We start from the raw sequence: 23,267 nt of genomic DNA, 5'->3' as shown, positions 1-23,267 counted from the left end.
CTGGGAATGTTCTCACATCTTTCCTTGACTCTCAAATCATGGGCATTCTTTTGTATAAGATAAAGTGCATGGCTCTTTTAAGAACGACTGTTTAGTGTTTATTTCTTTATTTTGACAGAGAGAGAGTGAACGAGGCAGGAGCAGAGAGAGAAGGAGAGAGAATCATAAGCAGGCTCCACATTGTCAACACAGAGCCCAGGCTGGGGCTTGATCTCACAAACCGTGAGAGCATAACCTGAGTTGAAATCGAGAGCCGATGCTTAACCGACAGAGCCACTCAGGCGCCCCAATTAAAGAACGGTTTTAATCTCAAAGAGCAGACAAATCTTGTGATATTGAGATGAAGGTACACATTTTGACAGGTAGGAGAGCGTTTGTGAAACTCATTTGAGGGCTGACCATTGGTTACCAGTTTTCAAACCCCAAGAACTATTTGCAGTAAGTTATTTTACTACCTGTTGAAGGGACAAAACAAAGCAAACCATAAGGGGTCAACTCAATATGGTGGAACCAACTTTTTTCCTAACTAGTAACATATAGCAGTAGCTTTTAGATTGGAGGAGGGGGCATTCCTTTCTGTGGCAACACTGAAGAATCTCCTCCATATCTGCATTGAAGAGACCGTGAGAGCCTCTCTGAGGAATTATAGATGTAATGAAATGTCTGTAAGCCATGTCATTTTAGTAATTATATTTTTCACTTGGAAATTATGTTCAGTTATTTTGCTATAGTAAATATTGCTATAAATAGCTTATATTACAAATATATTTTTATATGAATGACACTATATCCACTGTAATTTTAGTCCACTGTAAATTACAGTCCACTGTAATTAACTTAATGTTAGACAACATTCACTTCTGTTTCAGGAAAAGCAGGTAACATAATATCAATTATCTTTCTTGAAAATGTATGGTGTGAATATGATTATATGTTTGTATATCTCTTCACTTTACATAGAACTTAATTTTTCATACATGAAATGGGAAAATAATCACTGACTAAATGAAGGACAAAAGGGAACATACTGCTGGTGAAATTACATTAAAAATCATAGTCACGAAATAGGTATACTAAATAAAAGGCTAGTTCAAAACAAGTGGAGAAAGTATATTACATTCAATTGAAAATCTTGTTTTTCCACTAAGAATTTGTTTTCTGTTATTGGACTGCTTCATGAGTGGTTATTTATTGACAACTTCATCTATTATAGATTTTCACCACATTGAATGTTTTTTGCTTTAGTGAAAATAGCAACTAACCTATTTATTTTTACTCTTACTCTAGAGCTGACTTTTAAAAAGCTATCTTATTTACAAATTAAAATTCATTTTCCTACTTGTGACTACACTAAAAATGTGGTTTTACGTGACTAAATTTTGTCATGTCAAATACAATGTTTACTCATAAAATATGTTTTCTAGTGGTAATCATCAGATATTTTCCCATATGTATGAGTATCATGACTTTTAAAGTTATAGCTTTACTTTCTTTTTTTAATTTTTTTTTTTTTATTTTAGAGAGAGAGAGCATAAATGTGTGCATCAGCAGGGGAGGGGCAGAGGGAGAGGGAGAAAGAGAATCTCAAGCAGGCTCCATACCTAGCTTGGACCCCAAACGGACTCTTTCCCATGACCCTGGGCTCATGACCTGAACCAAAATCAAGAGTCAGGCACTCACCTGACTGAGCCACCCAAGTGCCTCTATAGTTTCACTGTTTTGGCAAATGCCGATAACACAGTGAACTCCTTATCATGGTATTTTATAGAAAAATGTATATAATTTCAGTGTAAAGATGATTGTGAGATTTTTATATGGATATTTCACATTTCTGCATGTTTTGTGAACAGAGGTATTTACAGTTTTTGTTTTGGACTACCTTTCAAGGATATTTCAATAGCCCTGGAATATAGTCTCCATCCAGGACAGAGGAAAGATTTATTTGCTAACTAGTATAATAAAAATGATGTTTACCTCAGAGGGAAGGTGGAACAGATTTGCTTGGAGCCTCTTTTAAAGATATGGTGTTTCTTAGGCTCAAGGTTCCTTACTGTGATGTGAAGTCACCATGTATGCAACATATACCTTGACCCTCTTTTGTCACTCCTGTAGCCCGTGGGTGCAAGAAGAATTGATAGAAATGTGAAGATTATCTTCATGTTGTGCTGTGAGTAATGAAATCCTTTGTCTTTGACCCAGGAGCATCCTGTCTTCTGCTAGCCTACAGAAACCGTGGCAACTTAATAGCTTGTAGGCAGGGTGGAGGCTTATGCCCTTAACAATTATTGAGACAAATTCGCTTAAACTATTTCCTTATGGAAGTGTCTTCTAACTGCCTTCTTGGAGATTAAACAGGTTGATTTAGTGCTTCTCTAACAACAGAGATATTATGACTTTACCTTTCCATGTATTCCAAAACTTCTTCATCAATCTAGTTTTTGCCCAGTCTACCATACCTGAAAAAATAAATTGTTGAGCTTATTTCAAATCATCACACCACGAATCTTTAGAACCTTTATTTAGGATTGTGTTGATATATTATTAGTTTTAATGCAATGCCACTGAGAATGCAATGCTATAGTGTGACTGAGAAACTGAATTTTTAATTTTATTTTAATTTTGTTAACTTAAACATACATGTAAACAGCTGCCTGTGGCTGTTGGCTACCATAAAAGCTATGTTATGGTACATTGGGACAAGTTACAACAATGTGTTATTTTGATAGGGAAAAGCATACCAAACAAAATCTTTGGAAGTCAATTATTCAGGACTATCACTCTCTTTATTCTGCTTTCGTACTTATTTACCCTTTCATTTCCTGTACTTTTAACACAGAACTATTCTTTTCATCTCCTCTCTCTCCCTTTTTTCACTTTACTTGGTATCTTGTGATACTCCAGTAAAAGGTCTATCCCCAGGATATGCCTGATGTCAGAATCCAAGAAGTTATCACATTACTTATTTTAACTCTTTCTTCTGTATGTCTTTCCTTAAATATCTAATCATCTTTGGTGCCAAAGCTCAGTTGTAAGTGGACACAACTTGCCAAAAGCGGAATTGCTATCACAAGATATGGCAAGGAACTGGCTTCTTCACTGCGGTCCTTCCAAATGTCTGCATCTGTAGGTATTTTGTCATAATGGTCAAGTCAGTTTCCCAGAACAAAATGGTTCAATCTCTTTCCAATGTTGTGAAACTTATAAGATAGCACAGTGAAAGATGACTCACAGAAAACCACGAAAGCCTCCTTTTCCTGTTTGCAGAGTTGTATGTCATCTCTCTGTTTCAGTCAGACACTTCATATCCATCTTCGGCTCTGCTTGGTGATCAAAAAATTCAGCACTTTTCTTGGCCTGTTCAGAAAGAAAAATTTTGCTCTTGGAATGAATGGTAGACTGTTGCTTCGATGTGTGAGGTGGAGGCTAGTGTCTGAGACGCTATGTTCTCATTATGCAAATGATTAAAAATTTTTCTACTTTCAGTGTCTCCAAGTAATACCCTGTTCCATTCCTGTTCCAAGTAATATCTTGTTTCTTTAATTTTAGGATTGTTTGACATGGAGTTCAAAAATCAAATAATTATAATACTTGTTGACCTCACCACCACCACCATATGTATAATCACATTAATGGTCTCAAATTCAACTCTTTCTGCCTGTGCAATTTAATGACCAGTTTTCTATTAACCTAGATACCAAAATTTTATTGACAGCCTTTATTCTCTTTTCCTCTTTTTTCCGTATATCTTTGTCTTCATGGATTTATATTATTGTATTATTTTGCAGTCATCTTAGTGGTGTTTTGGGTGAAAGCAAAGTTTAATGCCTGTGTCTGAATCAACCATGTTTAAGTGAACTCCTTCTACTCTTTGTCACTAACAGCTTTTATCTTACATAAAAGTAACACTAAATTATAAACAAACATTTAAAACATAGCACAATAGCAGGGCTTCTTGGGACCTCTTCCCCAGGAAAGACACCCTAAACCCAGCATTTATGGATCACCAACCTAGCAGCAGAAGATAGTTCACATAGGCTGATTCCTCTCCCTTTCAAATAAGAATTCCTCTGGATCGTCAGGTAAGCCGGCACAACTGGGAAGGAGGATTGATTTGAAGTCCTGAGAGAAATAAGCAAGTAGGAGAGGCATTCTCCTTCCCTACTGGGCCTGAGACTTTCACTATATTTCAGTAGAACCGAAGGAGAGATCCAGGTTCATAAGAATCTGGCCAGGCCCAATAAGCCTTTTTAATCTATCCCAGTGAGCCTGAGATTCTCCACCCAAACTCAGAGACACGTGAGCAAGCAGGTGGAACTAGCAAAAGGGACACAACCACAACAAATGGCTTGGTCCAGGAAGCCTCTTTGTTCTCATAGGATCTAGACTCTTCTCTGTTCAGAGACACTAGTGCAGTGGAATGACACCAGTATTGGGTCCCACCACACCCTTCAACAAGAGACACAGAACGCCTGGTCTGGGAAAACTTCTTTCCTCTTCTAAGGCAGCATCAGCAGAGAACAGTGGGAACCCACAGAGTCAACAAAACTGAGCAAGCCAACACAGCCCTAAAAAGGCTCAGAGAACTAAACTACCATTTGAACCACAGCCCACAAAACTATGCCAAACCTAAATAGATAAAATGGTTTGGATCTGGAGTCTGCCTACATATTCAAGAAAATGTCCAGAATATAATAAACAAGTCACCTGTCATACTGAGAACCAAGAAAATCACAACTTGACAGAAGACTGACACCAACATTAGAGTGAATCTGATAAGGACTTTAAAGCACTCATCATAAAAATGCTTCAGCAATCAATTATAAATTCTCTTGAAACACTTCTTTAACTATATCTGTTTTACTGCCAAAAGTAGTATCATCCTGCTGTGACAACCAAACAAATACTAAAGTAAAGAAAAAGCTTTCTTGGAAACAACTAACAAGGTTAATTAATCCCGAGAAAGTCTAATTAAGGAAAAAAGAGGAAATAAAATTATACATTTTTAGGATTGACCAAGGAGATGAAGCTACATATGTGGAAAAAATAAAAACAATCCTAAAAAAGATTATATTAGAAAAAAAAGTAGTTACTTGGATAATACAAACACAATTAAATGGGCAAAGAGAAAGAATGGGTAATTCACATATGAGCAAAATCAAAATACTTTTAAATGATTAGATGGTATTTGCCCTGATTACTATTCAGAGAAATGAAAAATACAGTGATAATTAGCATATCTTTCAGATTAGAAAACCCTAACAAAGCTCCAAAAAATTAATACAATATAATGCTAGTAAAGATAAGGTAAACACTCTTATTAATTACTAGTGAGGGTGCAACAATATCCATTATATTGTGAAATATACGTATTTTTTACTATGAAAAAAGAAAATATTATCTTGAAACAAATGCAGACATAGAAACTCTCAACAAACACATAGAAGTCACAATAAATAACCAAATGAAAATTATAAAATTTAAAATACATTACCATTTTTTAAAAAAATCATTGGATAGATTCAATAATAGGATAAGGGACAAAAAATAGAATATTGAACTGGAAGGAAGAAAAACAGTACTTTCCCAATGTTAACAATAAAGAAAACATAGACTGAAAAAAAAAAGAACTTGCCTCAATAAAATAGCAAAAGGTCCAGCATTTGGATGGTCAGAGTCCCAGAAAGAGAAAAGAAAAAGCACGAAGCTGAAAGAATATTTCAGGAAAATTATGGTTGAAAACTTCCCAAATATGGTGAGAGACAAAAACCTACAGATCCAAGAAGCCAAGCAACTTTCAAACAGGATAAACCTACACTCAAACACAAAATTGTAACTAAACTTCCAAAAAGTAAAGACAAAGGAAAAAGAAAACCTCCAAAGAAGCAAGAGAGAAATGATGCATTCCCTGTTGGGAAACAACAATTCAAATCACAGAAGATACCTCAACTGAAACCATGGAATAGTATCTTTCAAAGACAGAAAAAGAAAATATTCACAGTGAATTCTCTATCTGGTGAAACCCTTTAGGAATTAAAGGGGAAAAACTAGTGGAAGGAAAACTCAAATAATTTTTTGAAAGAGATCTACCATTAAAAATTAGCTATAATTTCTTTGAAATAGAAAGAAAATAATAAAACAAGGAACCTTGGAACATCAGATAAGAAGAAGGAAGACCAGAAAGAGAGAGATATGGGTATATACAATAGATTATCCTGTTCTTCATGAGTTTTAGCATCATATTTGGTGATAGAAATAGAAATTATAGCACCATTTGATGGACAAGACAATGATATTTAAAAGTGGGGAAAAAAAGGAAACTAAATGCAAGAAACATTTCCACACTTCACATAGTAAAATGTTGATATCAGGAGACCTGTTAAAGTCATGTATGCATATTGTAACACCCAGAGCAACTACTATAACAACTCTTCAAAGAGATATACTTAAAAAGTATAAATGAATCCACATGTAATCCTAAAAAATATTCGAGCAAGCTGAGAGAGTAATAAAAGTGAAACAGAAGAGTAAGAATCGGAGGAAACAAGTAGAAAGCCAATAATAAAGAGGCCGAATTACACATTAAGATATCAGTAACTACCTTAAGTGTAAATGGTCTAAATACACCAATCAGAAGACATCAGTTGGCAGAGTGGATTAAAAATAAAATAATCCATTTCATTCTCCTTTTAAGAACCTCACTTCAAGCTTAAAGACATAGGTAAACTGAAAGTAAAAGGATGGAAAAATATACTATACAATCAATAAAAAGTTCAGGAGTAGCTATATTAATAACGTATAACGCAGAGCATTTTTTAACAGTTTTTATTTATGCATTTAATTAATTAATTTATTTATTTATTTTGAGAGAGACAGAGACAGCACAAGCAGGGGAGGGGCAGAGAGAGATAGAGGGAGAGAGAGAATTCTAAGCAGGCTCTGCACTCTCAGCACAGAGCCCGATTCAGGGCTGGAACCCACAAAACTGTGAGATCATGACCTGAGCTGAAATCAAGAGTCAGACACTTAACTGACTGAGCCACCCAGGCGCCCCGACCATTTTATAGTATTACCAGAAAGAAAGAAAAGAAAAATCATTGGAATTGGGGAAATATTTGAAAATATAGTGACCAAGAAGTTCCTAAAATGAAGATGAGAAACAGCTGTTGGAAATATATCATAGAATAGCAAACAGGATGAATACCTAAAAGTGATCTTAAAATGAAATTTAACAAAACCATGAACAAAAAAAAAAGAAGATTCTAAATACGTCTACATTTCATGAAATTTTAGAAAAACAAACGAAATAGAATATCATAAAAGCTTACAGAGAGAAAAAGCTGATAACCTCGAAACAAACAAGAATTGAATTATGATCAAATAATCCTCCAAGGACATTGATTGTAAGCAGGCAATGGAGTAATATTTTATAGGTGTTGAAAAAAACTACTTATGTGTCCCAGTCTCAGAGTCAACACCAGCTTCATTGCTTGGTGCTTGCTAAAACTCAGAGGTATAAGAGAGCAGGTACATATTCTCTGATTTGCCGATAACTTTTGAATAAGTTGGTCTAAAGCTGATGTGAATGCACTGGATTCCATCTCCTACTGTTGTCTCTTTGTATGGGAGACTGCTTGACATAAGATGACAGCCATTTAAAGCATTCACTGGGAAAAGTTGCCTCTGGAGAGCATCAGAACCTATGGAAAGTAGATCTTCCTGTTTTGGGGAAGGAGTCATGAGTACCAAAAGAAGTTGTGATTGGGTATATCCTCTGTCCTTGCGGTGAAGACAAGGCCTAGATCCAGCCAGTTTCTGGCCAAGCAGCTTCCAAGATATTAGGGAACTAAGAATGTTTATCTCCTTATAAAATTTGGATACTAACCCCTTATTAAATATATGGTTTGTAAATATCTTCTCCCATTCAGTAGGGGGCCTTTTGGTTTTGTTGATGGTTTCCTTTGCTGTGCAAAGGGATTTTTATTTATGCAACTCAACACCAAAACAAACAAACAAACAAACATACAAACAAAATAAACAAACAATCTGCTTAAAAAATGGACAGAGGACTTGAATAGACATTTTCCAAAGACGACATACAGATGGACAACAAACACATGAAAAGATGCTTAACATCACTGTAATCAGGGAAATGCAAATAAGACCCACAATGAAGTATTACCTTACCCCTGTCAGAATGACTCACATAAAAAAGATAAGAAATAGCAAATGTTGGCAAAATGTGGAGAAAAATGAACACTGTGCACTGTTGGTGGGAATATAAATTGGTAGAGCCACTGTGGAAAACAGTATGGAGGTTCCTCAAGAAATTAAAAACAGAAATACCATTTGATTGAATAATTGCACTACTTCACCCAAAGAAAGCAAAAACACGAATTCAAAAAGCTTTGTGCACTCCTATGTTTATTGCAGCATTATTTACAATAGCTAAGATATGGAAACAATTTCAGTGTCCAATAGACAAATGGATAAGGAAGATGTGATGCGCACACACACACACACACACACACACACACACTGGAATATTGATTGCCTAGCCACAAAAGGGATAAGATCTTGCCATTTGTGACAACATAGATGGACATAGAGGGTATATTGCTAAGTGAAATAAGGCAGACTGAGAAAGACAAATACCATATGATTTCAGTCATGTGTGGAATCGAAAAAACAAAACAAATGAATAAGAAAGCAAACAAAAAACAGAATCAGACCTATAAATACAGAGAACAAACTGATGGTTGCCAGAGGGGAAGGGTGGTGGCCGGATGGGCAAAATGGGTAAGGGGAGGGGGAGATACAGCCTCCAGTCATGGAATGAATAAGTTATGGGAATAAAATCACAGCATAGGAGATATAGTCAATGATATTGTAATAGTGTCGTATGGTGGCCGATGGTAGTGACACTTGTGGTGAACACAGCATAACATATAGAGAAGTTGAATCACTATGCTGTACACCTGAAACTAATGTAACATTGTGTGTCAACTACACTCAAAAAAAAAAGACTAATTATCTCCACAAATATTATGTACAACCAACCTGCCACTTGAAGATGAAAGTGAAACATTAACCATTCTAAAAAGCAATCTGACAGTATTTAGCAGAATTGGATATGTGTATTCCCTTTAATCCAGCAATTTCATGCCTTGTTTATATGTACCAGAAAATTTCTCTGGTTTGCATAATAGGTCCATTAGGGACCATGTAACATTTGTTTATTGACTATATTTGTGGTAGTTAAGAGTGGAGGCAACCTATGCCTTCATCTCCAGGGTAATAAATAAATTAAATATTGTAGATAGAATTCTCTCCAATGCCATGTATTGAAAAAACACACATAATGTACCTAAAACAACAAATAAATATTAAAATATAGTTTTACAAATAAAAAGTAGGAAACAGACAAACAGAACACATAGCACACTTATTATAACTTTAAATTTGAGACAAATAAGAAAATATTACTTTAACAGGACATGTCACTATCTAAGGACCTACATCAAAGCTTGGTGCCTGTTGTGGACTTTATGAAGCAAACCTTGGTGCCTATTGTGAATTTTATGAAGCATTAGATGTGACTGTGGAATGTAGATTAAGGAGAAAGATAAAATAAAATAAATTCAAGAGTATGATCTTCCAAACACAGATGATGATAATTTCCCACAAACTGAAGAGTTTCAAAAATTAAGGTTTGTGCAACTTCCACCTTCTCAATCAGTGAAAATTTTTAATTTCTTGAAAAATAGGTTATGATTTCAGTAAGATTATTATCAATTTCCAAAGGAAAAAATGTTATAGCAGAAAATTTTACATCATGCCTTTCTTGTGAATTTAATAATCAGTAAAAAAATCTTTATTTTTTATAAAAATATATCCACATTCAAATTAAGGGCAATCATGCTCATTTGATCAAATGATAGAAAATAATCTAAAAGGTTATATTGAAGTTAGATTAGACTACTGATCTTGCTGATTTTGTTTTCTCTTCATTTACTAAGTGTTGTAAATATTGCCTAAATGATGTTAATCTTGTACTTGTTAAATTACATGTCTAATACTATCCAAATTAACCTAACTTCCCTTCAATTTCTTACCTATTTATTAAGAAAATATGAGCATATGCAAAAGGGAAATGGTATAATGAAATAAAAATGTCTTTGGACTCAGTAATATTGGGATTTCAAATAACAGGTTCACCTCTTCCTAAACGTATACTGTTAAAAGTGTACTTTGAACTCTCCTCTTACATGAAATGGAAATCCTATGTAATTGAGTGATTGCCAACATTAACTGAGATAAAATGCAAAACACCTATAAAAATCTGTGGCTAAAGAATGAATCCCTTACTGTCCTCCCAAATGACAGCACAATGCAAAAATAGTTACTGATGATTCAGATACTATTTTTGATACAATATGAATGCTAAAATGTGAAACTTTTAAAACACTGAATATTTGTGTTAAAAACTGTTGAAACTAAAATATTTGTTTTTTTGAATTTTGTCCTCAGTGTGATGAGTTAGCATCTTCTTATTTTCTATGTAAAAAAAAACGTAAGCAGTATGTAGATTTGTAAAGCATTAGTCTGAAAAGTTTTTTGGTTTTTAATTTTTATTTGTTTCACTTGTATTTATTTATTTTGAGACAGAGCCAGGGGGAGGGGCAGAGAGAGAATCTCAAGCAGGTTCCACGCTGTCAGCACAGAGCCCGATGTGGTGCTCAGACTCAGGAACTGTGAGATCAGGACCTAAGCCAAAATCAAGAGTTGGCTGCGTAAGCAACTGAGCCACCCAGGCAAAAGTATTCATTTTGTTTTTTATGTCTTCCTTTCTTTCTTCCAACCCCCTTCCACCCTCCTCCTCTTCTGCTTATTCTTCCCGTTCCTCTTCCTCTTCCTCTGTTCCCCCACTTTCTTCTTTCTCTCATTTTGTTAAAAGAAATATAGACTATGTCTTACATCTATTTTATTATAATCCTATTTCCCCTGTGACACATAAGGAGAATGAGAATCCAAAGTCTATAAAATAATTTTCCAAAAGTTTTTAAATCCATTTTTCAAAGACTAGAGGTAAAGCTAAACTCAAGTTTTTGGATTATAAATCCACTACCTGTCAGGATTTTGCATAGACTAAATATTGCTATTATCACATTACTGAATTATTGAATGTCATTGCTATTATTTAATTTCCTACCCACATATCTTTATAAAGTGTTTAATTTTTTCATAGTCACCTGGTTTGTTTATTTTAAGCAGAAAGAACAATTTGTCAAGTTTTATATCAGGCTATCGTGTGTAATATCATAATTCATTTTAACTTTTAATATGGCGTCTGATTTTCTAAGTGGCCACTGTATTTTCCTTACTATGTTATTAATGTAGATATTATCTTGAAGCTAATTTAGTTACAGTAAAGTTTTAGATAGGTAGTCCCTGGTTCTTAGAACAATCAGCCTACAATATGTGACTTAGACACAGCATAAGACAATCCATAGACTATTATGAAATGGATTATTTGTAACAAGAATGCTGCCCACAAACCTACTAGCATACCATTAATATATAGTATTAAAAGCACAGCATTGATACTTTGAAAACTGCTAGTCTAAGAAAAAGTAGGCATAAATGAAATGTGAATTATGATTATGCATTTTCAATTCTACCTCAAAGGTTTTTTTTTTTTTTTAAGTTTATTTATTTATTTTGAGAGAAAGAGAGAAAGAGAGAGAGAGAGAGGTAGGGAGGGGCAGAGAGAAAGCGGTGTCCAAAGGATCCAAAGTGGGCTCTGTTTTGACAGCAGAGAGCCTGATGAGGGGCTCATCTCACAAACCTTGAGATCATGATCCTAGCCAAAGTCAGATGCTCAACCAGCTGAGCCACACAGGCACCCCTACCTCAAAGAAAAGTAAAAATTTTCGTCATTCTCTTTAAAGGACTTCTGTAAGAATAAAAAGTAGACGATGTTCTGATTTGTTAGACAACTCTGAATTTTGAAAAACTGGTATAATATAAATTTAAAAAAAGAGAAATATACATTCTAAAGATAAGGATTTGTTAACATTTGGAGAGTGTGGATCACTTACACCACTTATCAATCTGTCGTGAGAGTGAAACACAATAAATCACTTACAGAGTTTTTCCTAGTGTGTGAATTCTCAAGACAGGTTATATTTTAAGAACTTCAATGCTGTTGGGCTTTTGCTTGCTGAAAGTTATGTATAATAAAATGAAAGTTATGTAAAAAGGTTTATTTCATCTCACTTCTTTATTCTCCTTTTGCATTTTACCTTTATGATTGACAAGTTAGAATACAATATCAGAATACACAGAGATGAAAAGGATTAAAAAGACATTTGCATTTCATTGAGACTAAGTAGCATTTACCTATTTTAACTCTACTAGTAATCTATCTTAAAGTCGATTATTCTCACTTTGTATTTATACGCTGAAAGCAATTTTATTTATTTATTTATTTATTTATTTATTTATTTATTTTAATATATGAAATTTACTGTCAAATTGGTTTCTATACAACACCCAGTGCTCATCCCAAAAGGTGCCCTCCTCAATACCCATCACCCACCCTGCCCTCCCTCCCACCCCCCATCAACCCTCAGTTTGTTCTCAGTTTTTAACAGTCTCTTATGCTTTGGCTCTCTCCCACTCTAACCTCTTTTTTTTTTTTTCTTTCCTTCCTTCCCCTCCCCCATGGGTTTCTGTTATGTTTCTCAGGATCCACATAAGAGTGAAACCATATGGTATCTGTCTTTCTCTGTATGGCTTATTTCACTTAGCATCACACTCTCCAGTTCCATCCATGTTGCTACAAAAGGCCATATTTCATTTTTTCTCATTGCCACGTAGTATTCCATTGTGTATATAAACCACAATTTCTTTATCCATTCATCAGTTGATGGACATTTAGGCTCTTTCCATAATTTGGCTATTGTTGAGAGTGCCGCTATAAACATTGGGGTACAGGTGCCCCTATGCATCAGTACTCCTGTATCCCTTGGATAAATTCCTAGCAGTGCTATTGCTGGGTCATAGGGTAGGTCTATTTTTAATTTTCTGAGGAACCTCCACACTGTGAAAGCAATTTTAAATGAAATATTTTAAAGACATCAATATATTCACGTGCCTATGAGCTACTCTAAATAACTGCATATTTAATCATGGAAAGAAAATACAGAATCCTGAAAAGATTGGAGCTGAGTTTGACTTCTGTTTCCTTCTGAACTTCGCAATTTCTCTGCCTATCCAGAACTGGTGGATATCCCACGATACTACGGGATGAGCTAACAACTCTGGGTGAATATTCGAATCAGCGTATCCAAGAGAAATCTTGGTCCTCAGATCTTTTGACTTATATGTGAAATGTTAACACAGTGAGGACGGTGGAGACATAAGTAAGTGGGCTGGGCCCTCCTCAATCCTGAGGCCTAAGAGTAAGGAGACCCAGGTACACAGTTGCCTCCGGCACTGCAACCCCACAGAAGTTGAGAATGCTTTTCATGCCTTTTGCTCCCAGTTCGATGATGCTGCACCAACCGGGCCTGTAACTCAAAAACCAGCCATAACATATGATAATAACAACAAACCCAGGGGGCCTAGATAACGAGGTAGAAGCTGAAGTTAAAACAATATTAATACAAGGCAGGAAAAGCAGAGTTACTGGTGTGTTGACAAGCAGCAGCTTGAATAATGACAAAACACCAGGAGATTTGAATGCAGCATACACACATGGAGAGCACTTATTTTAGAACTAGGAAATATAAGAAAAATTGTATTTCCCTATGAACAGTTTAGGAAATGAATTGAGGAAGACATAAGCACTGTTGAGACTAGAATATTTGGTCTAAAATATCAAATTAAAGGAAACATCTCAAAGCACAAGAGAAAAATAGTCTGATAAGTTAGGGGCAAAAAAACACAATAGGAAAATGTGGAAATGATCTGATGTGGCAATTCACAGAGGAACAAAAGCAAATGGTGAATAAGCATATGAAAAGGCACTCAAACTAATTAGTAGTCAACAAATGCAAATTAAAGTAACATTGGGCAACATTCTATACCTGTAAGACAGGCTATTTTAAAAATTGAGATAATACCTGTTTTAGATGAAGAATCAGAAAAAATCTATCTTATATACAGCTGATGGCAATGTAAATAATTGTGGAAATCTCAGAAGCAAAATGATGACTTCTATTAAAAAATAAAAATGCGTATACACTCTGAGCTCTCATTCCCACTTCTGCAAATCTGTCTCATAGGATTAATTCTATAGAACTAATAGATAGATGTATAAAGTTATGTATTGCAAAGTAATAGATGTATAAAGTTATGTATTGCAGCATTACACAGAGAAAAAATAGGAATGAAACAACATGAATACCCTTTAATTTGTCAGTCTTAAATTTAGAAAGCTTCAAGTATAGTACAAAGCATATTTTATCCCTGAACCATTTGAGAGTAAGTTGCTGACCTAAGGCCCTATCAGTCCTGAATAATTTAGTACATATTTTCTACAATGACATTCTCCTACATTGTCACAATATAAGCGATCGAACTTTGAGAAGTAACATTTATAGGGGCATGTAGGTGACTCAGTCAGTTGAGCATCTGGCTCTTTCTTGGTTTTGGCTCAGGTCATGATCTCACAGTTTGTGAGGTTGAGCCTGGTGTCGGGCTCCATCCACGCTGACCGTTCAGAGTCTGTTTCTGATTCTCTCCCTCCCTCTCTCTCTATCCCTCTCCTTCTTGTGCTCTCTCTTTCTGAAAATAAATCAATAAATGGGAAAAAATTTATTAAAAAAAAGAAAATTAACACTGATATATTATATTACTAATATCTAATTCTCTGACTCCATTCAACTTTTACTGGTTGTCCCTACATTGTTCTGTATTGCTCAAGAATCCAGCTTAGGACAATGTGCTAACATTTTGTTAAAATGTCTCTTTAACTTCTTTTGATCTGCCTGTTCTTAACATTCATGATACTGATACTCAAAGATTACAGGCAAATTATTTTGTAGAATGTCCGTTAATTTGGGATTTTTCTCATTGCATTCTATCTATAGGAACATGATTTAGATTAATCTGATTACCAATGTTAAATTTAATCACTTGATTAAGGTGATATCTACCAGACTTCTCTTTTGTAATATTACATTTTCCTTCTGCAATTAATTAATAATACATGGGCAGGTAATCGGAGACTACATAAATATTCTATTTCTTTTCAAATTTAAATTTATATGTATATTTATTTACATCATCATGGAGTCATGATTTCCTGTTTTGTTTTAAGAGTTATAATCTGTTCCTATCTGTATTAGTTTCTGAGGGCTATTGTTAAAAAAAAAAAAAAAAAGTACCGAAACTAAGGTGGCTTAAAACAAGAGAAATTTTTTCTCTCACAGATTTGGAGGTTAGAAGTGCAATATCAAGCTGTTACCAGGTCATGCTCCACCTGAAGGCTTTAGGGAAATACCTTTCTTGCTCCTTCGTAATTTGTGTTTGCTCCTGACAATTCTGAAGCTTTTAGGTACACCCTTCCAATTTCTGCCTCTATCTTTACATGGCCTTCTTCATTGTAACTCTGTGTGTCCTCTTCCCATAAGGACACTAGTCATTGGATTTAGGACCCACCTTGATCCAGTATAAGCTCATCTTAACCTAATTATATGTGCAAAGCCTGTATCCAAATAGGGTCAACAATCTGAGGTTCTGGGAAGACATACATTTGAGGTACGGGGGGACACTATTTAATCTACCACACTATTATAATTTCTTTTGATGTTCGTATGTCCCAGATTTGGCTGGTAGGAATCTGTCGTGCTGAGTTTTATGTCCTTTTGACATGTCCCCATTGTATTTTGAACATTTCCTTATTTTCTGGTGTAATAAGATGTTCCAGGGTCATTTGCTACTTTAATTGTTTTAGCCCTAGGATCTACTGCTTCTCTAGGTATCCTTGGTTCCTTTTAGTAGAAAACAGTATTTAGAAACTAAGATCTGACAGTAGATATGTTAAGTTGCTCTTGAGTTGGGCTGCTTCAAGGCTCACTAAGTGGAAATGTTTTTGTCTTTTGACATCCCTTGTCACAGTCAAGAAGTCTGCTATTATTCTAATCATCTTTCTTTATAGTTTATATCCTCTTTTCCTGGCTGTTTAAAAATAGTTGCTTTGTCTTTGGTGTTCCACTGTGTCCATACATCACAATATGTTATTATTTTTTACATAGAGTGCATCCTTGATCTATAGATTCATATACCAAACAAATTCTAAAAGAATATTTATTATTTGTTAAATCCTACCTCCACTACATTCTGTTTTTTCTTGAGGACTCATATCTGTGTTTTTTTTAATTCTTTTTAATCTTTTCCAGCCTATCTCTTTCATGCTATGTTCTATGTATATTCTTTTCTTTAAATTTTTTAACGTTTATTTATTTTTTGAGACACAGAGAGAGACAGAACATGAGACACAGAATCCAAGACAGGCCCCAGGCTCTGAGCTGCCAGCACATAGCCTGTCGCAGGGCCTAAACCCATGAACCACGAGATCATTACCCAAGCCGAAGTCGGATGCTCAACCAACTGAGCCACCCAGGCGCCCTGAGATATTCTTTTTTTTTTTATGCTTATTTACCTGTTTTGAGAGAGAGAAAAAGAGAGTTCCAAAAAGGCTCAGTGTTGTCAGCACAGAGCCTGATGCCGGGCTCAATCCCTCCAATTGTGTGATCACAATCTGAGCCAAAATCAAGAGTTGGGTGCTTAACTGACTGAGCTGCCCAGGAGCCCCTAGGTATATTCTTTAGATTTATATTCCACTTCATTATTTTTCTCAAGTCAATTTATTTAATGTTTAATTCATACTTTTTAAAACAATTTCAACAATTTTATTTCTCATGGTTGCATATTTAAATCTACCTATTAATTTGTAGTAATGTCTCATAATCACTTAGCAACTGTGTGCTTTATATATTTAAATATTTCATATATTCAAAAGGTACATCTGATAATTCCAAAAAAAAATTCAGCTAGTTGGGAGAAAATAAAACTATTGTTTTTGCTGTTTTTTGTTTTGTTGGGTTTTTTGTTGTTGTTGTTTTGCTAAAGAACACAAATAATGCATTATATTTATGATTTTCAATTTATTGCTTTTTCATGACCTGTGAGATCCTGTAGACCTAAATGAGGGAAGTTTTCTCTGGAGATATGTTTTTGCATTTGCTGGTAGCACCAATCTCAGATCAGTGCCTCTTGAGAGTCTGCAAAAGTCTCATGCTCTGTTTCCACTTTGTAATTTACAGGGCTGAGTATCTGATAGTAGGGATGTTGTTGACATCTGCCACTGAGGCAATCTTCTCATTGCCTACACTTAGTACTTTAGCTTCCTGCTGATGATTGGTTTCCATCTTAAGGAGTGTTTGTATGTGTTTCTGTGAACAGAAGTCAGCCTGTGAATTCTCCTCCTTTTAACACTAGCAATGTCTCAAAACGTGTGTACATAATTCTAAAAAAAAAAAAAAGTAAAGATGGTTCATAAAGTGGTCTTTTAAGTAAATGCATATAACTTAAAGTTGAATAGATTAAAGATTTAAAGAAGGTAAATTTAAAGAACTTAAGAGAACAGGTAGTATGCACATATGACAAACCTCTGAAGATTGTTGGTGAAAAACAGCACATTTGTAAGTACCACTCTAGTTCATGTTCATTCCTTCCTCCTTGTGCCCTGCTATATTTTATGTATGTCCTGTTTATTTTCGATAATTAATCAATCTACCCTCACACCCTTATTGATACTGTTTCTGTTCTTATATTCCATGCAAGTCAATGTCAGGATGGTGACTTAGGTTACATTTCAATGCCCTAGTGTCTATCACAATTCCATAAAAAGCATAAATACTCATTTAGCTGAATATGTTATGAATAGTTGCCTAACAAGATAATCTGATATTGGGTATTCTCCACTAAAATGTACAACTGTGGACAGATGCTGATCATCTGTGTTTCCCCTAGAACTTCCATACAAACCAACTATCGATGTTAAATTGAAATGTTGAGAGATTAAATTCCTTCTGTAGTTATTAATGATGAGACGCATTCTGTCCCTCATGACGTGTATGTTGATGACATAAATGTCTTTGTGTTTTCTGTATGAATAACCTCTTGCAGCCGAGAAACTGGACGCAGTCTTTGGCATGGGTGTATTAGCCATTGCTGGCAAACAGTAAGTTCTAGCTCATAAAAAACTCATCATTTTAATCTATGCCCTTTGTCTCTATGCTAAGTGTCTTGCAAAACATATTGATTCATCTTCCTAAGAATAACAAGCACATATTGGTTTGCAAGTGCTCTAATATTAGAATTAGTATTCTTACTGTCTGTGTTCTGTAGTGTTTTGTTCTGTATCATACATTTTGTGGTTTACAACATTCTATATCTTGAAATTGTTCTATAATAATGCATGTAAAATATTTCAAAACAAATTCAAATGTACACATATAACTTTTGTCCCATTCTCATAAATTGAATTTAAATGGAAGCATAAATTGCCTTCCAGATTTAAACACAAATATTTTAATCCGTTATTAATACACAGTTTGAAAGTGTTTTTTTCTGATCTAAATATCACGTTAATTATATTTACCTGTGCCAATAGTCACGGCTATGGTGATTGGCAATAAAATGTGACTCCTTGAACAAGTAGAAATTTAAGAGCCTGTTTAAAGTACGAGATTCTTTTCGCAGATGTGTTTTCACTGACAATATTTACAAAATCTCCTAAAAAAATCAGCCAAAAAGTAACAAATAAATCTCCAGATTTTATAGAAAAAAATTTTGGAAATGCCTCTAAATCATATTCTCTATGGCAATAATTCCCTGCAAAAACACATAGTTTATTCTCCTAATTTAAACATACTTCTTTAACATAAATTAAAGAAAAATTTCCCGTTTAATTCACTTTTTGATATTTTTTGTGTGAAAATATTCTACTTAACTAGTACAGATGAGCTCTTGAAGGACTGGACAGAGGGCTGGCAAGTTATTGTAAAATAAATGGTGGTCTGAAGACCATGTGGCCATTGTTCCTGTTAATCTATCAGTATTTGCAGAGAAAAATAAGTAGGTGTGGACTATTTTTGAATTTCATGTTTTTGAGTTTTTATACTTCTAGTGTTTAACCTTGGATAACCTAATATGAAACTAATACAATCCAAACAATATATATATTTTTTAATTTAAGCATATTGGCATCTGTTATTTCTTCCAGAGACATGTGGCAAATTGTTATTTCTTGGAACCTGTCATTTATAGACAAAGGAGTTCAGACATGGTGCTCAATACCTATTGTACAGGAAAACAGAAGGATTGCTAATTGTTCTCTATAATGTCAGTTAAATAAATAAAATTTGTTAATATTTTAAACATAATGCTGAGAAGTTTTATCTTTGACAGAGTATAGATAGTTTAAGAATATGATTATAGCAATAGTGTAAATGATGCACATCACTTAGGGGAAGCGTTTTTCCATTTATTGGACAATAGTGAATCCATCCATATGTATGTATATATGCATCTACATACACATGTATGTAGGCAAATAGTAATGTTGAAACGGAAGCTAAAGAATTAACTGGGAAGAAAAAATAATATCTACATAGTCAAATTTATGTATAAATAAAAGTATCTCTATATCTCCCTTATTTTGTGATATAACAGGAATGAGGATTCCATCAGATTAATAAATGGGTAAATGTCAATTCAGAAATTGTAGGCAAAACACTTTGCTCAGTGAATTCCACAGTGGATGAATTGCATGACGATGAGGATATGTCTCCAATTCATAACTACTGAAACTTTAAAATTTAATAGTTTCCAAATTATTCCAGAAATCATGCTTCTCTTTTTTGATCCATAGCAGAATGTTCTGGAGGAGATGATAATGATATTTTGGTCTTCTAAGAAATATGTTAATGCACCAAATAATATCCTTTTAGACATAACATTCAACAGGAGTCCGGGATTCGTTTGGTACACTCATGATTATTATGATAAAGCCACTAGTTCATTGTCTCGTGGTTCTACAGAGGCTATTTTGGAGGTATCCAGTCATCTGGTGTTTCCACAAATCCCTTACAGTGTTGGAATGTCTATTTTTCTATCTTAAGCCTACTTTTTTTATAAGTTGATCTAGAATACAGATGTGTCATTTTGATTCGATTGGATATGTGGACCTTATTTGAGTTTGATGCACTGCTGGCAATTTTGCCAGCTAGCATATAGAATGATCCTTAGTGCATTTCATGCTAATTTTATTTCTTGAGTAGGCATTATGCTAGCAATCCAGTGGCACTTTTCTGGGGTTTTCTAAGAAGTAGTTAAAAAAAAAAAAACATATATTGGGTTTTTTGTGCTCATAAGCACAAAAAGAAGGCACATTCCGTAAGTGATTGGTCAATGGTCCATTCCCCAAGATAAAGATTTTTTATTATTTCAGTGTTATTGTTATAATAAAGCATCTAAGTTGAACATTGATCTCATTTATTCTTACATTCAAGGGCATATTTGAGTGAATTGGTGTTCACTATTTCTGGCCTCTTTCAGAATTCACTTTTATTTTATTTCCTTTTACTTTGTATTCTGTCATCAACTCATTCTGCCCTATTTTTCCCGGAAAAAAAATCTTGAATAAAAAAGAACTTGCTTACTTTGTGTGGTTTCTTAATAATTCTTCTCTAATTAGGAGGATTCATATCACTTATATTTTTAGGAGAAAAAAATATATACGTAGAGAACAGATGGTACCGTTAGTACCCAAGATGAAGAGTTTTATTCACAAAGCATTTGTGGACCATTATGTGTGCTTTTTCTAACTTTCTGTCGTTTTGCCCCCAATTTGCTTAGCATCAGTTCAGATGTAGTAGAAAGTTTTGTGTGACATTATCATTTGTTGAAACTCACATGAAAAGAAATTAATGTCAATTGAAATAATTCAAGGAAAAAAAAGTTAAAACTCTGATGCTTAACAACTATAATAAAGCCATTAACCCTGCAATGATAACCTCCTAGTGCAGAGAAGATTAAATTTATATCTAAAAAATGTTTACATTTATCTTTATTTTTAATTAGTGAGGATTCAGGTGACAAGTTTTCTGACCTTTAACATTCTTTTTATTGAAATAGATACATCCTATTCACTAGAGTTGACTCTTATGGAAATTGAGTTACTTAAATTATATATAATTAAAAAATATTTTTAATGTTTATTTATTAGTGAGAGACAGAGAATGTGCATGGGAGGGGCAGAGAAAGGGAGACACAGAATCCGAAGCAGGATCCGGGCTCTGAGCTGTCAGCACAGAGCCCGACCTGGGTCTCGAACTCACAAACCGCGAGATGATGACCTGAGCCGAAGTTGGATGCTCAACCGACTGAGCCACCCAGGCCCCCCATTAAATTGTATATAATTTTAAACCACTCAAAAGTGAAGGAGTAGGAGAAATAAAAGAGATAGGTGCATAGTGAGGCACCTGAGGAAGAGGATGAGATGCAAATGAAGGCTGAAAGAATCAATATAATTTCCTACAGATTAGACAATTCCTGTTTTGTGGTTTTGTATATATAATTTTTTTTCTGATTTGCTTCTTAAGATTGAGATTACCTATTCAACACAAAGAGAAATAAGTATAAATTAGTTTTGTATGTTAACCAGATTCCTCATAGGCTGTAGCAATGTTATGAAATGCCAAATCTGAAATAAAGTTATTTATTTCACACAATTACTAATGCTGTATTTTATAAAAAGCAGAATTTTTCTTCATTTTAATGCATATGTTAATATATTATTTTATTTTTTCAGATTTATTGAGATATAATTTACATGTAACCTTGTGTAAGTTTAAAGTGTATAGTGTGTTGATTTGATACACTGATATATTGCAAAATGATTCCCAATAGTTAGCTAACACCTCTGTCATATCATGGAATTGCCATTTCTTTTTTGTGGTGAGAACATTTAAAATTTACTCTTTCAGCAACTTTCAAGTACATGATACCATATTATTAACTATAGTCACCATGCTGTACTTTGGATTTCTAGAACTTATTCATCTTATAACTGAAAGTTTGTCTCTTTGACCAACACTTCCTCATTTCCCCCACCTCTTTCAGTCCCTGATAACCACCATTCTGGTCTCTGTTTCTATGTGTTTGCCTTTTTTAGATGCCACATATGAGATCATTCAGTACTTGTCTTTTTCTAACTTATTTCACTTAGTATAATGCCCTCAAGGTCTATCCATGTTATGTCAGGATTTTTTTTCTCTCTCATGGTGAATAATATTCCAATATATTCATTTTATATATGTAAATCGAATATAAATATATCCAATTATATATATAAATATATAAATAATATTCCATTTATATATTATTTAGTATTTATATATAAAATATTTATATATTTAGTATATATACATACTGCACCTTCTTTATCCATTCCTCTATTGATGGACACTTTGTTTTAAAAACAGAACCAAGACAGATAGATGCAGGTGGAAAGTGTGAGGAAAATCAATCTCCTGTCCCAACAATCTCCACTTCCAGTCACTCCTCAAAAACTAATTCTTTTAAAAGCTTCTATTTTAAGTTCGTGTGTTGATTATTTCCATAACTCTAAAACATATGCTGATGGCTCTATTTTGCTTTATTACTTAAGAAAACATTTACACTGATACCCCATTTGAAAAAAATGACAATTTTGCTTGCTTACACAACTCCCTTTTAGCTTTCTTTCTTTTTTTATAATTATATTGTTATTTTATTATGTTCATTTAAAAACATTTGACATTCTACATCTTCATACAGTCATATCATGACTCCACATTGTGGAATGTGAGAATATGAGATCTTATGCCTTTTTCCACCCTTTGCCTCCTCTTCTGTATCCCAATCTTTCTCTATGATACCTTTATCTTTTCATTGTCAAGGCTTAAGACATTTGTATTATGTTTTATTTATGTTTTGTCATCTTGATTATATGAAGTTAAATCTAAATAACTTGTTAATTACTATAGCAGTGGACATAGGAGGCACTGTCCTAATTTCCCTCCTGAGTTGCTTATTGTGAAGATTGCCCTCATCAGATTTCTTTTGGAATTATCTCAACAAGGAAAACTACCTTGCTCTTCCAAAGGACCTTAGCCTAGAGACTGAATGAAATGTGGTGGTATAAGGCTTCA

Source organism: Panthera uncia, chromosome C2, assembly GCF_023721935.1.
Source record: "Panthera uncia isolate 11264 chromosome C2, Puncia_PCG_1.0, whole genome shotgun sequence".
NCBI classification, from domain to species: Eukaryota; Metazoa; Chordata; class Mammalia; order Carnivora; family Felidae; genus Panthera; species Panthera uncia.
The sequence above is the reverse complement of the archived record's forward strand: the minus strand, read 5'-3'. Positions refer to the sequence as shown.